General features: G+C 41.7%; 1 protein-coding gene across 1 annotated transcript in view; it reads right to left on the bottom strand.

Moving 5' to 3' along the window:
* SPMIP2 (sperm microtubule inner protein 2) overlaps window positions 1-18,620 on the bottom strand; it is a 131,068-nt gene that overhangs the window by 37,945 nt on the left and 74,503 nt on the right. The window lies entirely within an intron of this gene.

Raw genomic sequence — 18,620 nt, 5'->3', positions numbered from 1 at the left:
CATTGGTGGCACATGGAAATTTTTGAGCAACATTTAGAAACCATTCGGCAGGATCTCTTCCTTCTTGAAGAACATTTGTCCTTCTATAGGACATTTGCAGGAAAACAAGACCCTAGTGTTTTTAAGATCTTGAATGGCCCTGATGGCTCAGATGGTAAAGAATCTGCCCGCAATGTGGAAGATCTGGGTTTGATCCCTGGGTGGGGAAGATCCCCTGGAGAAGCAAATGGCAACTCACTCCAGTATCCTTGCCTGGAGAATCCCACGGACAGAGGAGTCTGGTGGGCTACAGTCCATGGGATCGCAACGAGTCAGACACGACTGAACAACTAAGCAAAGCACAGCACAAAGTCAGAATCTGCCAAGGAATTACAATTAGGGCTTTAAAGATGTTTAAAATTGTGTTTTTCTCTTCTAAACTGGCCTTGTGCATTGATGGAGAGAGTGTTGCTCCCAACCAAGGGGGCCACATATGTCGTATGACTTTGGAGACAGACAACAAAGTCCTGCAGAGCCTACCGTTGGGAGAGGTCATATAGAGCAGAAATCCTGACTCTTGCCAAGAGAACTTATCTTGAAGGGGTGATACCACTGAGGCAGACCTTGGAGATTGGGGCTGCAGCTCAGTGTTAGCTGTGTCGTCAGTTAGCCGTCAGAACTTATTTCTTACCCATTGACCTTCCTTGTCTCTCTGCCCTATGGAATCATACATAAAGTCCAATAGAATCACACATGAAGTCCTAGAGAATCATATGTGAGGCCCTAGAGAATCATACTTGAGGATGTTGTGTCTTGCTTTCAGAAAAAGCCATCTTAATCCTCTGGGGTAACACTTAGTTGAACTGGATCAACAGCTGTCATGGAGATGATTGAAAAACATGAAATTATCTTGATGTTTCATATTTGGACAAACAAAGAGAGTGCATGGCTAAATTTAGCAATTCTTAATAGAGAAAATTTTTAATGCAAATGGAATTTATCCTAGGTTGGTTGTTGCCCAGGAGATTCTTGTTGAGTGGAAAGAGAGACTTATTTAAAAAGCAAATTCTTAGTAATTCATAACCAGAGCTGCTTAAAAAGACTTGTCTAGAAGACATGTGCCAAGTTTACTTATTTAATATTCTGCCTTCAAGATGCTGGGAAAATCAAGTTTCTACCTCTGAGTAGCAATTTAATCAGTTTACATTAAAGGTCCAAGGTTAAATGTAACTGAGTGATGAGGATGATGTGAGGGAACAGCCTTCCTTCCAGATGCAAATGCCACCTGCACAACTAGTCCTGTCTTCAGACAAGAGTCTGAGCCCAGGCTTTCTGAAAAGACACTAGTATGTGTGCAGCAATGTCCCACACAGAAGGCTAACAGTCTATGCAAGGTGGGTACACATCACAGGACCAAAACATCAGTGTGCAAATACACAGTTTCTTAGTTACCACTGTACCTGTCAATGGCTACTAAGAGGTTATTTGATTACAATAAACTTCTAGTATTAATATTCATGCATGAAATGCAGAAGATAAATTTTTAGCCTGTTTAAATCTTTTATTTTTTATTAGTATGTTTTAATTGGAGGATAATTGCTTTACAGTATCATCTTGGACTCTGCCATACATCAACATGAATAAGCCACAGATATACCATGTCCCCTCCCTCCCAAACCCCTCTTCCCATCTCTCACCCATCCCACCCCACCCCACCCCTTTAGGTTGTCACAGAGCACACTGGGTTTAGTGCCCTGTGTCACACAGCAAATTCCCACTTGCTATCTATTTTACATGTAGTAGTGTACATGTTTCCACGCTATTTTCTCAATTTGTCCCACCCTCTCCTTCCCTCGGTGCCTCTACAAGTCTGTTCTCTCACATCTGGATCTCCATTGCTGCCCTCCAAATAGGTTCATCAGTACCAACTTTATAGATTCCATACACATGAATTAATATGCAATATTTGTCTTTCTCTTTCTGACTTACTTCACTTTGTGTAATAGGCTCTAGGTTCATCCACTTGATTAGGACTGACTCAAATCAGTTTTTTTTTAATAGCTCAGTAATATTCCACTGTATATGTGTACCACAGTTTCTGTATCCACCTGTCAATGGACATCTAGGTTGCTTGCATGTGCTAACTATTGTAAAAAGTGCTGAATAAAGCATTGGTTTTATTCTTGCTTAGTAGTTCTCTCCTTAGCAAAATAGCAAAAATGACTACGATCAATTTTACATCATTAATAATCCACCTACTGTATAACACAGGGAATGCTGTTTGATATTATGTAACAACCTAAATGGGAAAAGAATTTTTAAAAAGAACAGATATATGTATATGCATAACTGAGGCCTTCCGAGGTGGTGGTGGTGGTAAAGAAACTGCCTGCCAATGCAGGAGACATAAGAGATGTGGGTTTGATCCCTGGGTTGAGAAGATCCCCTGGAAGAAGGCGTGGCAACCCACTCCAGTGTTCTTCCCTGGAGAATTTCATGTACAGAGGAGGGTTGAGGGGCTACAGCTCATAGGGTCACCAAGAGTCCGACATGGGAGAAGTGACTTAACATGCATGCATTCATAACTGAATTACTTTGGCATATCTGAAACTAGCACATTATTAATCAACTATATTCCAATGGAGAAGGAAATGGCAACCCACTCCAGTGTTCTTGCCTAGACAATCCCAGGGACAGGGGAGCCTGGTGGGCTGCCGTCCATGGGGTCGCACAGAGTCGGACACGACTGAGCGACTTCCCTTTCACTTTTTACTTTCATGCATTGGAGAAGGAAATGGCAACCCACTCCAGTGTTCTTGCCTGGAGAATCCCAGGGACGGGGGAGCCTGGTGGGCCACCGTCTATGGGGTCGCACAGAGTCGGACACGACTGAAGCGACTTAGCAGCAGCAGCAGCATATTCCAATGCAAAAGAAAAAGGTAAAAAAGAAACAAGTCGAAACCAAATTTGTTGAAAGGAGGTCTGTATATCTACAGGCAAATTATTTTGCAAAGTAGCTAGGATTACTTACATTTATAAACAAGACTGTGAGATTCACATTAGCATGAAACATACTGTCTCAAGGATGAAAATAAAATTGCTTCCCAAAGAAATGTTGGGGAAAACACAAGAGGCGTGTCCCCAGATTGCCAGTGTAATCATTTCAGACATAGGAACAGTGCTTAAATGCTATTTTTAAAAGACAGAAAGAGATAGCTAAATATAAGAATATTTGTTTTCTTTTAGGTAGAAAAAAAAAACACATCCACTCTCTTGGGCCCTCTTCAGGAAAGAGAGCATGTAAGGCTTATGCAGTTCTATAAAATTATATACCACCATATGCTTCCAACCTCAAATTCTGGTTATTTTGGTTTGACTTACTGCTTTTATTCCATAGGAAACACAAGTACTTTACCCCAAAGGCTTGTTAAATATTCTACCACTCAGCTGGAGTAAAGAATTAATCGGAACAGGAGAGGTCTACCATGACCCTGAGTGGACAAGCACTTTTTCATTATTTTGCCAGATTGTCTTCTCCAAGCTCCAGAATGTGAAAAATACTGTCTTTGCCACAGTGATGTCACCAGCACGTGGCTAGCTGCCCTTCTGGGTGCCAGCTGGGTTTCCAGGCACACGGGCCATGCAATAAAAATCAAGCATCTTGTCTTCCTGTGCCGAACAACACACTCCACAAGGTTGCTGTTGCCAAGAGTTTGTCCATGGTGGGGACTACACAGAGGTGTTTATTCATTTTCGTTCAGTATTTTAAATAATTTATATAATATGACTATCACTCGTGCCCACAGCCTCAGGAGCAGTCGTCCAAAACCTTTCAGCAAAGCAGTGTGTTAGACCGTTCTAGGGTCACATGTGAGGAATGCTGGACGGAATCCCTGATGTTGCTGCAGGTATGGGCGATTTTCTGTAGGACACCCAGGAAGTCCTGCCTGTTCTCAGCAGCACAAGGCATCTCTCGAGGCTGGTACTTCCTGGGTGATGCTTGTTTGTGTCAGGATCAGAAAACCGCAAGGGGAAGAAAAGGCAGCAACATGTACTTCAGCGGCTTGGCAGCCTTCCTAGGGAAGGCTGGTTGGGAGGCTATAACAGTATTGATTCAATTTAGTTTTGGACAAGTTTATACATCCAGATGGTGAAGCCTGACCTTCATTAACTAAGGATAAATTTGATACAATTTTGCTTTAGTTACTTTGGAACTTAAGGCTATACACAATTAGACAAAATAGTTCAAAGATTCCCAAGTACCCATCACCACCTTCAAACACTCATCAATTTATAGCTAATTTTATTAAACCTCAATTCTTCCTATTACTCCTGCATTCCCCCACCAAGACAGCAACTCTGAAAGATGAAAACATTTTCTCTTAACATAATCACAATGCCATTATTTCTCCTAAGGTCTTAGTAATTTCACCAAATGTTCAGCATTGAAAATTCTGATTGTCTCCTCAATGTTATAATTTTTTAACAGCCCGTTTGTTATAGAAACAGAATCCAAATAAGTTTCACACTTGCAATTGCTGAAGTTCTGTATATTTTCTTTAATTGATAGGTTCTCTTTCATCTCTATTCTCCTCCACCTCCTCCTCCTTGTCCTTCTCGTCACTATTTGTTGAAGAAACACATTTTGTTTCTATAAAAATGTTTCCATTTGTCCTATGAAATTTCCTACACCTGACATCTCCATGTGGTCATTTAACACTTTCTGCTGTCATCTTATTTCCATCCATTGTTGGTTGGATTTAGAGGCTTGATCTAAGGCTGGATTTGGGGGCAAGACCAACGCATTGATTTGTTAGAGCTGCCATCACCCTGTGCTGCAGACGGGTGGCTGAACAACAGAAATATGCTGTTCACTGTCGTAAGGCTGGATGTCCAAGATCTGGGGGTCAGCATGGCTGGTTTCTCCCGAGGCTGCTTTTGGTGTGTAGATGGCCGTCTTCTCCCTGTATCTTCCCATGATCTTTCCTCTGCGTGTGTCTGTGTTCAAATCTTCTTCTTACAGAGACACCAGTCAGACTGGATCAGGGGCTAACCTAATGACTTCATTTTAATTTAATTACCTCTTTGACATCTCTCTCTTCAAATACAGTCACATTATGAGGTACTGGGGGTTAGGACTCCAACATGGGAATTTTAGAGGTGAGCAATTCAATCCATAATAACTTTCCATGTGATACCCTTCCTTCAAGAGGTACATAAAATCAGATTGTTTATCTTTTTGCGGCTTTGGCAGGCACTGATGATTAATGCCTAGATTCATTAATTTGAGTTTGCAAAGTGGTGATATATCCTAATTCTGGTGTTCCTTCTTCATATATTAGCTAGATTCCTTTGTTTTTTTAAAGTTGCTTCATCTTCTCTTTGGTTTGCAATTTTATTGGAAAGGCAGAATTAATATTTGATTCTATTTACTCATTTTCAAAATAATAGGTTGCTTCACTGAAATCCTCCAGTGTGATCAGTTTGTTGCGGTTTTCTCAGTGACACGTTGAACTCACGGATGTTCACATCTGTGTGTATGAAAGTGTGAAGGATAGTAATCCACTGTGGTTATTACCTTTCCCTCAAACTGCTGTATTTTCAGCCAAGGGAGGCTCTTCAAGCTAATACAGACCAGGGATCTTGGCCTTCACCAATCAATAGAAATTGATTAGAGGCCAGACAAGAAATTCAGGTGAGGCTTTATTGAGGCCTCTAGTGCAGCAGCAGGCAGTGAGAACAAGGAACAGGTTCCCTTGCCGGCTCACCGTGGGAGGATAGGGGGGAGGCATCAAGCTCTTTCCTTATGTGGCATGAGAGTAGGGGTCTGTCCAGGGGTCGAGGTGGAGGGGTGGCTTAGGTGGTTTACCCCCCCCCCTTAAGTGGCATTATGTGCAAGGGGCATGCGCCGTACCCTGCTTTTGCTCCTGACACCCAGTTTTTGCGCCTGGCTCCTCAGAAATGGCAGTTGGGTCTCTTTGTCTTTGTATCTTTGGGTCCACAATTTGCCACAAGTGCATATGTACACTGTTATTTTAGTCCCATATAGTTTCTCTGTATATTGTCCCTTGAGGAGAGGTGTGTCCAGGCGCCAGCCCTGCAGCACAGGGCCCCAGGTCGCAGCCTGGCTCAGCGCTTGGCCCTAAGTTCGCAGACAGGACTGTAGGAGGCCCAGAGCACTTCCTTGTCCAGGGCAGAGTGAGGTGCCAGGCTTATGTTTTCCATTTCCTTCTCCAGATCCAAGAAGTTCCAGTTCCTTTTGGTGGTTTCCACTATTTAGTGTTTGAATAGTAGAAGCTGAGCACCAGGGGCCTCACTACTACTGGTTGGTTCCCATCTTCAGGCCTTCATAGTGAGTGGAACTATGAAAAACCACGTATGCAAACACACATAATCGTACATACATGTACAAATACATCTTCCAGTCAAATTCAAGGTTTGTTTTATCTTAATATCTGCATTTCCTCTTCCCCACTCCATGAATCCTGGTCTCAACCATAGCAGGAACAACTGACTAAGAACACTGCATTATTGCCCACTCACTTTTACCCACGACACATCCACAACAAAGTCAGGGTCACACAGCGAACACTCCCGCCAAGCTTTTTGCAGTTCATTTTGTCCTTAGATTTGTACTCAAATAACCATGTTTTAAAATCCCTGGGAAGGACTTTCTTGGTGGTCCAGTGACTAAGAATCTGCCTGCCAGCGTGGGCAGGGTTCAATCCCTGGTCTGGGAAGATTCCACATGCTGTTCAACAGCTAAGGCCATGCATCCCAGCTACTGAGCCCACGCGCTGCAACTACTGAAGCCTGTGCGCCTGGAGCCCTTGCTCCGAGACAAGAGAAGTGACATCAGTGAGAAGCCCTTGCACTGAAACTAGAGTAGCCCGGCTTGCCACAACTAGAGAAAGCCCACGCGCAGTGACAAAGGTCCAGTGCAGCCAGAAATAAATAAACTAAAATTAAAATACAGGAACCCCTGGGAGTATTTCTTCTTTATGGGTTAAACTACCAACTGGATACATATTTAGTTTTTTTTCCATTTTATATATAAATTAATTTATTTTATAAATAAGAACTAAGATAATAAGGTATAGACCTTGTAGATAGGGGATTTCCAGGTGGTGCCAGTGGTAAAGGACCCACCTGCCAATCCAGGTTATATATAAATTAATTTATTTTATAAATAAGAACTAAGATAATAAGGTATATACCTTGTAGATAGGGGATTTCCAGGTGGTGTCAGTGGTAAAGGACCCACCTGCCAATGCAGGAGACCCAAGAGTCATGGGTTCGATCCCTGGGTCATGAAGATCTACTGGAGTAGGAAATGGCAACCCACTCCAGTTTTCTTGCCTGGAGAATCCCATGGACAGAGGAGTCTGGCGGGCTACAGGCCATAGGGTCGCAAAGTGACATGACTGAAATGACTGAAGTGACTTAGCATGCACGCAGGCACCGTGAAGGTAAGAGATGCACGGGTTTTCAAAGTCAAGCCAAGTGTGACACGGCTTTCCTGTTTTTCTTGTCACCATATGTGTAGACACAGAGAAAGGGATGGTTTGTGTCGGGGCGGGTTTCGAGGAGGAGGTGACGCCTGAATCATCTCTTACCTAACAGCTGCAAAGAGCAACTTAGATTCTCAGAGAAACTGTCCTTTAGTTCTGCTCAAGGAAGAAAACATTTGTTCCAACGCCCACTATGTAATTCTTCTTTGAATTTTAATGAGTTAGCCTTTAGGCTGCTAGACAGAAAACAACGGCTCTGTTCTGTTTAAACTCTGCCATCTTTCTACTTTGCTGCAGAGGCTAGAAAAGAAAGGCCTTTTGCCAAATGTGTGGTCGTATGCTCCAAGGTAGTTCATCTGGACGTGTGAAGTTCCATCTCATGATCGCATTTTGGAAGCTCAGTATAGCAGTGGTCTCAGTAAGTCCACTATCCATCCAGTTATTCACACAAACCGGAAACTGAACACTGCCACTGCTTCCACCATTACCTTATCCCCCACGTCCGATACCGAAGTGCTGCCACATCTACACTCCGTGATAGTCCTGGAGCCTGTTTCCCTTGTCCGTCTTGCCCTATTGTTCCCCTAGATCAGCACCCTTCTCTCATAGATGCCTGGCTGTTCCCCTGTCTCCACCGATTCCCCCTATGCCCACCCTCTACTCAAAACGTAAACCTTATTTCGTCCCTCTGGGTGTTGTGTAGAAGGATGGATGGGTAAAATGTAAGTCCCTTCTTGGGGATGCTCTAAAGGTCAGATGCAAGAGTGAACTGGTCCTGGTCTGACTGCTGACTCCTCTGGTCTCACTTGTCCCTGGAGGTTGAGATCTGGCAGCTCTATAACACTCAGTGCACCAGCTGAAGCCAGGCTTTGGAACTGATGCCTGCTCTTCTTGATGAAACACTGATTCCCTGCATCCCTGCTCATCCTTTGCTATGTAATCTCACCTTTTCAGACTCCTCTGCAGAACGTTCCCCCTGCCCCATCCACCTCTTCTCCTCACCCCTGTTAAATGCATAATACTCAGTGTGGCTGTATCACTCATCTGGCTGTGTGTTAGAATTAGTGATGTGTCTATTTTCCCCTCTACACTAGAAGCTGCTTGATAGAAAGAACAGTGATCCAAAATGATTTATTGATTTACTGATTCAATAAACATGTGGTCCAATTAAAGACTGTAAACCAAAGTGGCCAGAAAAGGGTATTTCTTCTTCTTCAAATATCAATGGGTCCATTTAATTTGGGATAAAGTGAATTTCAAGAAAAATGCAGATAGAATGCTGAACAAAACCTTTCCTTCTGACTATTAACTTCAAAACATCCTAGCTATAAGGACCCTTGGATTTTTATTTCATCGTCTTCAAATATCCCATCTGAGCACTACACCCTTCTGCCCTATCACAGAATGTTGAGGGAAACACTTCAGTCATGGAACTTGATAACACTGATGAGAAATGATGCACCAGATGATAAATTCAAAACCACTAAAAGCTGATGTCTTTCCAAACTCATATTGTTTAAAGCGGTTTGACTACTATCGGGAAGACAGAAGGCAAAAAATGTTTTAAAGGAAAAACTTTTAGTAAGTTTGTGTTTTTTAAAGCAGAAAGCAAATAATGTATCTCCAAAGAGTTCAGTGCCCTTAGACAAAATTTTATGGAAAAGAGTAAGATTGGAACTAGTCTATTTTGATGTGATAGTGGTAAAAATGAATAGAAATATTTAAGAAAGGGCCTCATCCTACAGTTATCTTGATACTTTCACAAAACGGGAAAGGAAGCCACTCTCCTGTGTATCAGATCCATGCTGATGCCTTACACACTCACACACCTCCTCAAGACAACCTTATGAGTTCAATGTTACCATTTCCCCTTTTGCCCTTGAAACTGAGATCTGAGAGCATCTATGTTCACAAGATGGAGGAATTTTGCCCAACTCTGTAAGCATCAGAAAACCTGAACATTATGAGCAGGTTTCAAAGAACAAGTGAAAGATAGTGAAAAGCACAGAGGATGGTAAATGGTGCACGTATGTTTATTCATCTGGTCGTGTAGACAGAAATGATATTAATGACATGTTTTAAATTAACTTATTTATTTGACTGCACTGGATCTTAGTTGAAACATGCAGGATCTTCATTGCTGCATGATGGGTTTTTAGTTGCGGCATGCATGCTCTTTAATTGCGGCATGTGGAATCTAGTTCTCTGACCAGGGATCGAACCTGGGGCCCTGCATTGGGAGCATGGAGTCTTAGCCACTGAACCACCAGGGAAGTCCCCTAAGTGATGGTACCGGTCTTCTGTAAACCACTTGTAGGGCCTCCCAGGTGGCACTAGCGGTAAAGAACCTGACTGTCAATGCAGGAGACAAAAGAGACTCGGGTTCCATCCCTGGGCCGGGAAGATCCCCTGAAGAACGGCATGGCAACACACTCCAGTATTCTCGCTTGGAGAATCCCATGGACAGAGAAGACTGGCGGGCTACAGTCAACAGGGTCACAAAGAGGAGGACACGACGGAGATAACTCGGCAGTCACAAACTACTTCTACAGATACTGCTAATGAAGTAAGAGGTAGAGGGGCCTCCGGTTAACCTGCAGATTTCATTCTGATTCTTTGAGATAAACTACCAGTGGGAATGACACCTCCTGATAGGATGAAAGACAAAGCTGCCTACCACAGCCCCCTCATTTTTGTGATGGAAAGGGTTTCCCAGCCTAACACATGCACAGAGGAGGCCTCAAGTTGTCCTCTAGTAACCATATCCTTAGCATTGTGAGTTTTTTTGGGAGAGGGGAATCAAACCATTTTATTGGGGGCTTTGGGAGAAGGTGGAAAAGCTGGTAGAACAATGAGATCCGATGTCCTTCTGTGAGCCATCTACCCAACTTCTCAGCTGCTAAAAGAGCACTGTGGTTTTGACCCCTGTGGGTTTCACTTGGATGCTGCTGGAAAAGATTCAAAATGGCGACTGGCAGAAGCTCGGATAGGGAATTACAGGTGACACGAGTACAGGGGAAGAAACCCCAGAAAACTAACCCATAATTACACGTTATTTATCTGAGATGGATCAATACATTTTTAAGATAGTTATACAGTTAACATCACCATGTGAAGTCATTAGGGTTTCAAATTGATCAAAGTTTCAGTATACAACTTATATACGTGTATATATGGTGTTTCATTACACAACCACCAGTAAGAAGTCATCTGCCAACACAGGAGACACAAGAGACACAGGTTCAATCCCTGGGTCAGGAAGATTCCCTGGAGGAGGAAATGGCAACCCACTGCAGTATTCTTGCCTGAAAAATCCCATGGACAGAGGAGCCTAGCGGTCTATAGTCCATGGGGTCGCAAAGAGTCGGACATGACTGAGCACACACCCATGGGCGTGATTGCTGTTATCATTCATTTTGCTGATAGGTGTTTGTTTCAGCTTTGTGTATATTATAAATATAAAGTTTTTAAAAATAATGCATGGTGAACTTTTGAGTGAATAATTTTTCAGTGAATTTTATGCAGGTACTTTCTCTGATTGTCCGAGCAACACAATGTTTCAGAAGTGATAGTTCTTCAGAATATAGTTCTGCTTCATACGATGTGAATATTAGGCAAACAAAAAGACAAAAGACTTTGGTGATTGATTCTGATATGGAAAGTGAACATTAAATACACAGTGCTAGAGGATGCACCTTTGCTTCTACAGAGAGTGGGTTGAAGGCAACATTTCATGAAAATTAGAAGACTTTACAGGTGTGTTAGGTGTAACTATTCAATGTAATAACCCATAAAGTATTAGTGAAATAATTTTTGGCCAGCCAAAGGAAAAATCGCCAGCCACAGGTGTTAGTTTCTGGGAAAATCCCCTGGTTAATAGCAAGTTAACAACCTAAGCTACCCCTATACGGTACACCTCACTCTGAGAATTCACCCCTGTGCTCTCCCACATGTACTGTGCTTCTAATAAATGCTGGACCTACTTTTTGCAGTCTTGGTCTCTTTGTCAAATTCTTTCTTCAAAGATGACAAGGACTGAAGTTCCTTTCTCTCAATGAACACAGTAATAACAGGATGTTTGAAATGACCACAGTTGGGGCATATTTGCCAGTGGGAGGGATGAAGGAAAGGATAGTTAGGGAGTTCGAGATGGACATATACACTGCTATATTTCAAATGGATAACCAACAAGGACCTACTATATAGCATGTGGAATTCTGCTCAGTGTTATGTGGCAGCCATGATAGGAGAGGAATTGGTGGTGGGCGGGGGGAATGGATACATACATGTATATGTATGACTGAGTGCCTTTGTTGTTCACCTAAAACATCACAACACTGTTAATTGGCTATATCCCCATATAGAATAAAAAGTTAAAAAACATCTTGATCATAGCAAAATGAAACAATCAAAACTCTAACACACCTTACCCCCTTTTTTTCTGTATTCTTTTCAGCACATCAACTGTCTTTGTCTTTGCCTTACATCTGTATTGGATTGCAGGCCATGCGTGGATTTCAACACCGTAAGCTATCACTTTAGGATCAGCAGCTGCTCTTTCCGTGACGCTGGTCTCCTGAAACAAGCCCTAATAGCCACTGCTCTGATGTATGTAATGCTGAGAAAGGGAAGAAATAGGCCAGCAAGTCAGAAGTGCCTCTTTTGCACACACTTTGGGCTTCAGTGTCTTTCAGAAGTTCCAGAGAGAGTAATTTGCAGTGAAGGGTCTTCTTCTGACATGAACTGAATTTTCTCCACCTGGACATAGTGATTGCCCAGTAAGTTTTCTTCTTAAGAATAACAGCCTGTCTCTTCTTCCAACACAGCTGTGTCATATTCTGCTCTAAGTGCTCCATCCCAGGATGAATAATAACCTCTCATCCAACAAGAAACATTGATATGCAGCCTGTGCTTCTCCCTTACAAGAGGTCCTTCAATGAAATGATTGGCCTTACATTAGGCTGTCTGTCCTGTCGTTCCTGATAGAATATAAGGAAGGCAGGAACGATGTCTGTCTTGTTCACTCCTGAACCTCCAGTGCCTGGCATGAGGTCAGCAGCTGGATACTTACTGAATGGATAAATGGGCCTCCACCAGCTGTGTGGCCCCACAGTGGTGACCAGCATGGGAGCTCTGAGCTGTTTCTACTGCACCAGAGCTTCCTGCGAGGCCTCCCCCTGCACCACCCTGCTGGAGAGGAATCTCAGGGGAGGAGGCTGGGGGTGGGTGGGTCCAGAGGAAGAAGTACAGAGGCAGTTTTTAGGTAACAAAAATGAGAATGAGTGTGGATAATCTCAAAAGAATACAATGAAATATGACTTAGCTATTAAAAAGAATGAAATAATGCCACCTGCGGCAACATGGATGGACCTAGAGATGATCATACTAAGTGACGTAAGCCAGACAGAGAATGACAAATACCATATGATACCATTTATATGTGGAACTGAATGTATGATACAGATGAACTTACTTACAAACCAGAAACAGACTCAGACATAGAGAACAGGCTTGTGGGAAAACGGGTGGGGAAGGGTTATATTTGGATTAGCAGATACAAACTATTACATAAGGAATAGATAGGGGACTTCTCTGGTGGTCCAGGGGCTAAGACTCCAGCTTCCATTGCAGAGGGCCTGGGTTTGACCCCTGGTCAGGGTACTAGGTCCCCAAAAGCCACAACTCAGAGTTTGCATGGTGCAACTGAAGATCCCACATGCTGCAATCAAGATCAAGGATCCTGGGTGCCGGAACTAAGAGCTGGTAGGGCCAAATAAATGTATTTTTTAAAAGGATGGATAAACAACAAGGCCTATTGTATAGCACAGGGAGCAATATTCAATATTTTGTGATAAACTAGAATGGAAAAGAATATATAAATATTATATATACTTGTATATAACTGAGTCACTTTGCTGTACAGTAGAAATTAACATGACATTGTAAGTTAATTATACTTCCATAAAACAAAAATTTTTTGAATTGCAGCACTTTGCTCCTTAATGCTCGTGGAAATCCCTCCAAAGTGCCAGTCACCGACAGCCTTAAAAGTAGAAAGTTGTCAAGATTTATAGATGTTTTGAGGAAAACAACTCCAAGAGAAAAGCAAGTATTTATGTACCAATATATTTTTAAATAGTGGCTGTCATTAAGTCTGTGCTAGTTTAACAACTGGCTTTGGCAGTATTTCATTATGAAAGAAAACAGGCAATTTTCTACACACCCCTTAATTCATGCCAAATACAGGCACACCTTCTACCTTTCTGCATAAACAGAAAGCCCTGTTTATTCCGGTCAGTGCATATTTCTTTAGTACTGAAAGTTGTAGTTTTAGACATTTTTTTCAACTTAGAACCCTAGCTACTAAAACTCAACTGAGTTTCTATTTCTCTCACTTTATAATTCATTTTCATTTTTATCAAATAATATGCTTGTACTTTGCACATAATGTGATGCTAATTCTTTTTCTGTTTGAATGCGATCATTTAGGTACATATGCATAATACAGATAAATAGTACTAAAGTGAATCACAATATTGTGGGACTTCCCTGGTTGTCCAGTGGTTAAAAATCTACCTTTCAATTCAGCAGATGCAGGTTTGATCCCTGGTTGGGGAACTAAGATCCCACATGCTGCAGGGCAACTAAGACCCCCTGTCACAACTACTGAACCTGCATGCCCTGGAGCCTGCAAGTTACAATTAGAAAAGTCTTTGAGCTGCAATGAAAGACCCTGCATACTGCAACTAAGAATGAACACAGCCTAATTAATTATTTTTAAAAATCACTACATTGTACACCCTCAACTTACATAATATTGTAAGTCAGCTATACTTCAACAAAATGCATAAATAATAAATACGTAGTACTAAAATGTTTATAATTAACAATACTCTCATCTCTCTCTGCTCCTTGTCCCAGCATTGTCTTCTCCAAAATCACCCACTTTCAGCTCATTTGCTTCTTCAGGACTTCACTCAATATTTGTATAATGTAAGTGCCCCTTGAGGAGCCCCCACTTGCCCTGCTCCTCTTCTGGGCTCTTGCATGTCCACTTTCCTGGTCTTCTCTTTTACCATCTTGAGAATCTTCTCTGCCTGTCCCCTTTGTTGGGTTTCTTGTTTCTTTGATCCTATTCCTTTCTTTTTCCTGGACTTTCCCTTATTATCTTGCTAGATGATATTCTCCAGTTGCTTCTTAGGAAACAATGCATTTTGGGAATACATACATGCGTAAAATTGTCTCTTTTCTACCTCCCCACTTGACAGTTGAGCAGAGTATAGAATTCCAGGTTGACAGTCACTTTCTAGCAGGCAGAGCAGTCATTGACCAGTGTCTTCCAGAGCCTAGGATCTCTGGCAAGAAGTGTGATGCCTCATTGATTCTGGACCCTTTGTACATGTCTTAGTCTCCCTCTGGAAGGCTTAGCAATTGTCTTCATCCCAGAAGTGAAGTGTCACAGTGACATATCTTAATACAGTTGTCATTTTTCTTTGATCAATTCAATTCAGTTCAGTTCAGTCACTCAGTTGTGTCCAACTCTTTGTGACCCCATGAATCGCAGCACGCCAGGCCTCCCTGTCCATCACCATCTCCCGGAGTTCACTCAGACTCACGTCCATCGAGTCTGTGATGCCATCCAGCCATCTCATCCTCTGTCGTCCCCTTCTCCTCCTGCCCCCAATCCCTCCCAGCATCAGAGTCTTTCCCAATGAGTCAACTCTTCGCATGAGGTGGCCAAAGTACTGGAGTTTCAGCTTTAGCATCATTCCTTCCAAAGGAATCCCAGGGCTGATCTCCTTTAGAATGGACTGGCTGGATCTTCTTGCAGTCCAAGGGACTCTCAAGAGTCTTCTCCAACACCACAGTTCAAAAGCATCATTTCTTTGGCGCTCAGCCTTCTTCACAGTCCAACTCTCACATCCATACATGACCACAAGAAAAACCATAGCCTTGACTATTCGGACTTAGTCAGCAAAGTAATGTCTCTGCTTTTGAATATGCTATCTAGGTTGGTCATAACTTTTCTTCCAAGGAGTAAGCGTCTTTTAATTTCATGGCTGCAGTCACCATCTGCAGTGATTTTGGAGCCCCCCAAAATAAAGTCTGACACTGTTTCCACTGTTTCCTCATCTATTTCCCATGAAGTGATACAGCCGTTCAATCTGAAAATTCATGTTATTCCCTTCTGAGAAATTTTCTTACATTATTGATTTTCTTTCCTCTGTTTTCTCTGATCCCTTTAGAGGTCTACTAGACACTAGACTGATTTAATTTTAATTTCTTTTTTTCTTTCTTATTTTCTCCTTTCTTCTTGGACTTCTGTTCCACTTTTGTCAGATTAACTCTACAGTGTGAAATTTCTCTCCCATACTGAATCTCGATACTGATTGTTTTTCCTAACAATGTAATAAGAATTTTAATGGATTTATTTAAATTCATTTATTTCAATGCATTTCACCTGTTTAACTAATTGGGAATGTTTATTAACAGAGTGGCCTGATTTGCTCAGGATACCTACAGGTTAGTCTGTTGTCCAGGTGACCTCACTCCATTAGCTTCCCGTTTTACTTTCAAAAGAGTCCTATTTCAGGTAATAAAATATATGGTCACACTATTTACTGAGCATTTACTATATGTACCAAGTGCTGTTCTAAGGGCTGTATGTGTAACAACACATCTGTATAAAACATCTACTCCAGAGGAGTAGAGTCTGTTATAATCACTTTACAGATTGGAAATCTGAGGCATAAAGAGTTTAAATAACTTGTCACAGGTGTCACAGCTTCCAGGTGTTACAATGGGGACTTGAATGTGGCAAGTGTCTTCAGAATCCCCCCTTTCCCCTCTATGAACTCTATTTATTTGTTTTTTAAAATATTTTATTTATTTATTTATTATTGAGGTGTAGTTGATTTACAGTATCATGTTAGTTTCAGGAGTACAGCACAGTTTTATATATATATACAAATACATATATATATATGAATATACATATTCTTCTTCATATTAATTTCCCTTATAAGTTGCTACAAAATATTCAGTAAAATTCCCTGTGCTATAGAGAAGGATCTTGTTGTTTATCCATTTTATATATAGTAGCATGTGTGCCTTAATCCCAATCTGCTAATTTATTCCCCCTACCCCCTTTGGTAATCATGAGTTTATTTCCTATGTCTGTGAGTCTGTTTCCGCCTTGTATATGAGTTCATTTGTATCATTTTTCTAGATTCCACATATAACTGGTGTCATATGTTATTTGTCTTTCCATGGCTTATTTCACTCAGTATGACACTCTCAAGGTCATCCATGTTGCTGCAAACGGGATTGTTTCATTTTTTTATGGTGAGTAATATTCCATTGTATATATGTACTACATCTCTTAATCACTGTAGATTCTACCTCACCACTGCTTGCAATCCCTTATTTGGGGAGATCAGGCTATATCTCACTTTGGATCACTGCAAACACTTTTGGTCTCCTTCTAGCTAAACCTCCTTCATTTTTTTCCTGGAGAAGGATAAATTCCTGGTGAGACCAGCTTTTCTTGATTTTCATTTCAGCACTCTTTTAACGATGCCATGCTGTGCACCTCCTGAGAATGGAAGCTGACAAACAAATCCTTTGATTATAGGAAGGCAGACACAGGAGAGCCAACACACTGAAAAGAGCTGTGACTCTCAAATAAATGAAAAGTTAGGGGACGTTGTAGTTAATTTTGACTTTTTAAAAGTCATGTTGCTCCTCTCTTCTTGACTGACACCTAGTTTGGTCACCCTCACTTTAGAATCTGCGGCAACCTTGACACCCACACCCGCAACCCCACCATCTACTGACAGTGGCTGTCCACAGGACTGTGAACCAGTCCTTAAGACATCAGTCCTAAGACAAATGACACATTGGCAAATAAATGGCAAAGAGGCAACTTCATAGTGACATTAGGGCATAGTCGTGTTCGCAGTGCCTTTCTGGAAGGAAGTTTGCCTGTGAATGAGTCTGTTGATTTCATAATCTCAGCAAGCCTTTCATGTGCATGGATAACAAGTGTACCCCAGGGAGGCAACCAGAGATTTTCCTAATGTTCTCCTTCCAAACCCGGCTTAAACTTCATCTCACTCAGGAAGTCCTCATGAACAAAAGTCCTCCAGTTTTTCCGGCTTGAGCTGTACCAATCTGTGCCATTCTGAGTACACTAAGAACAGGGATTTTGTCTTTTATATCTGATTCACTGAATATTGAGTACCCCTATGTGTCAAACTCTATGTTAAAGGTAAGGGAAATAAAGCAGGATACTGCTATGCTCTATAATTTTCAGTAACATGTAACTTACAGATTTCACTTCTCAAAACAAAAGTCCCACTGATTCACTATTTGCAGTGCATTCTCTTATAAACTGACTCTTAATTTGGCTGCAAACTGTTCTCCCACTTCCTATCTGTGCTTTTGATTCTTCTTATTGAAATTAGACATACTGTTTATGTATATTGGAAAACACCTAGCTGCGAGAAGAGACCACATAAAAATGAGTTAATCATCAGGTCTCATGTCTAGAGAAACTTATGTATTTAAAACAAAAGAATGTTTCCTTTAATTCAGAAGGGAAAAGGATAAAGTCAACCCACACCCAGTTATTGTGGTCATTCCCCATCAGTGGATGTTGTATTGAAATCTTTTTACATCTATCTGTTCTGAAAGTCTGTGAGTGACTTGGGCACAAGGACCCTGCTTATTACTTTATAAATTTTGAGAACTTGTCACATAGCAGATCTTCATCTCAAGTTTGTTGAAGTATGTTTCTACCAGTCTTTAGTAGTAGTAGTGAAAGTCACTCAGTAGTGTCCGATTCCTTGTGACCCTATGGACTATACAGTCCCTGGAATTCTCCAGGCCAGAATACTGGAGTAGGTAGTTTTCCCTTCTCCAGGGGATCTTCCCAACCGAGGGCTCGAACCCAGATCTCTTGCATTTACACTTGTAAATGAGGCTCAAAATCTTGGATCTCCCCCACCTACCCTCAAGGTCAGGACTGCTAGGGGAGCTTTATTCAAATAACGACGACAATTTTAGATGCAATAAATTGGATAGCACACCATTGATTCAATACAGATTAACTTAGGGTCAGAAAGAGAG

This window comes from Capricornis sumatraensis, chromosome 17 (genome assembly GCF_032405125.1).
Source record: "Capricornis sumatraensis isolate serow.1 chromosome 17, serow.2, whole genome shotgun sequence".
Classification (NCBI taxonomy): domain Eukaryota; kingdom Metazoa; phylum Chordata; class Mammalia; order Artiodactyla; family Bovidae; genus Capricornis; species Capricornis sumatraensis.
This window is presented reverse-complemented; position numbering and strand designations above follow the sequence as displayed.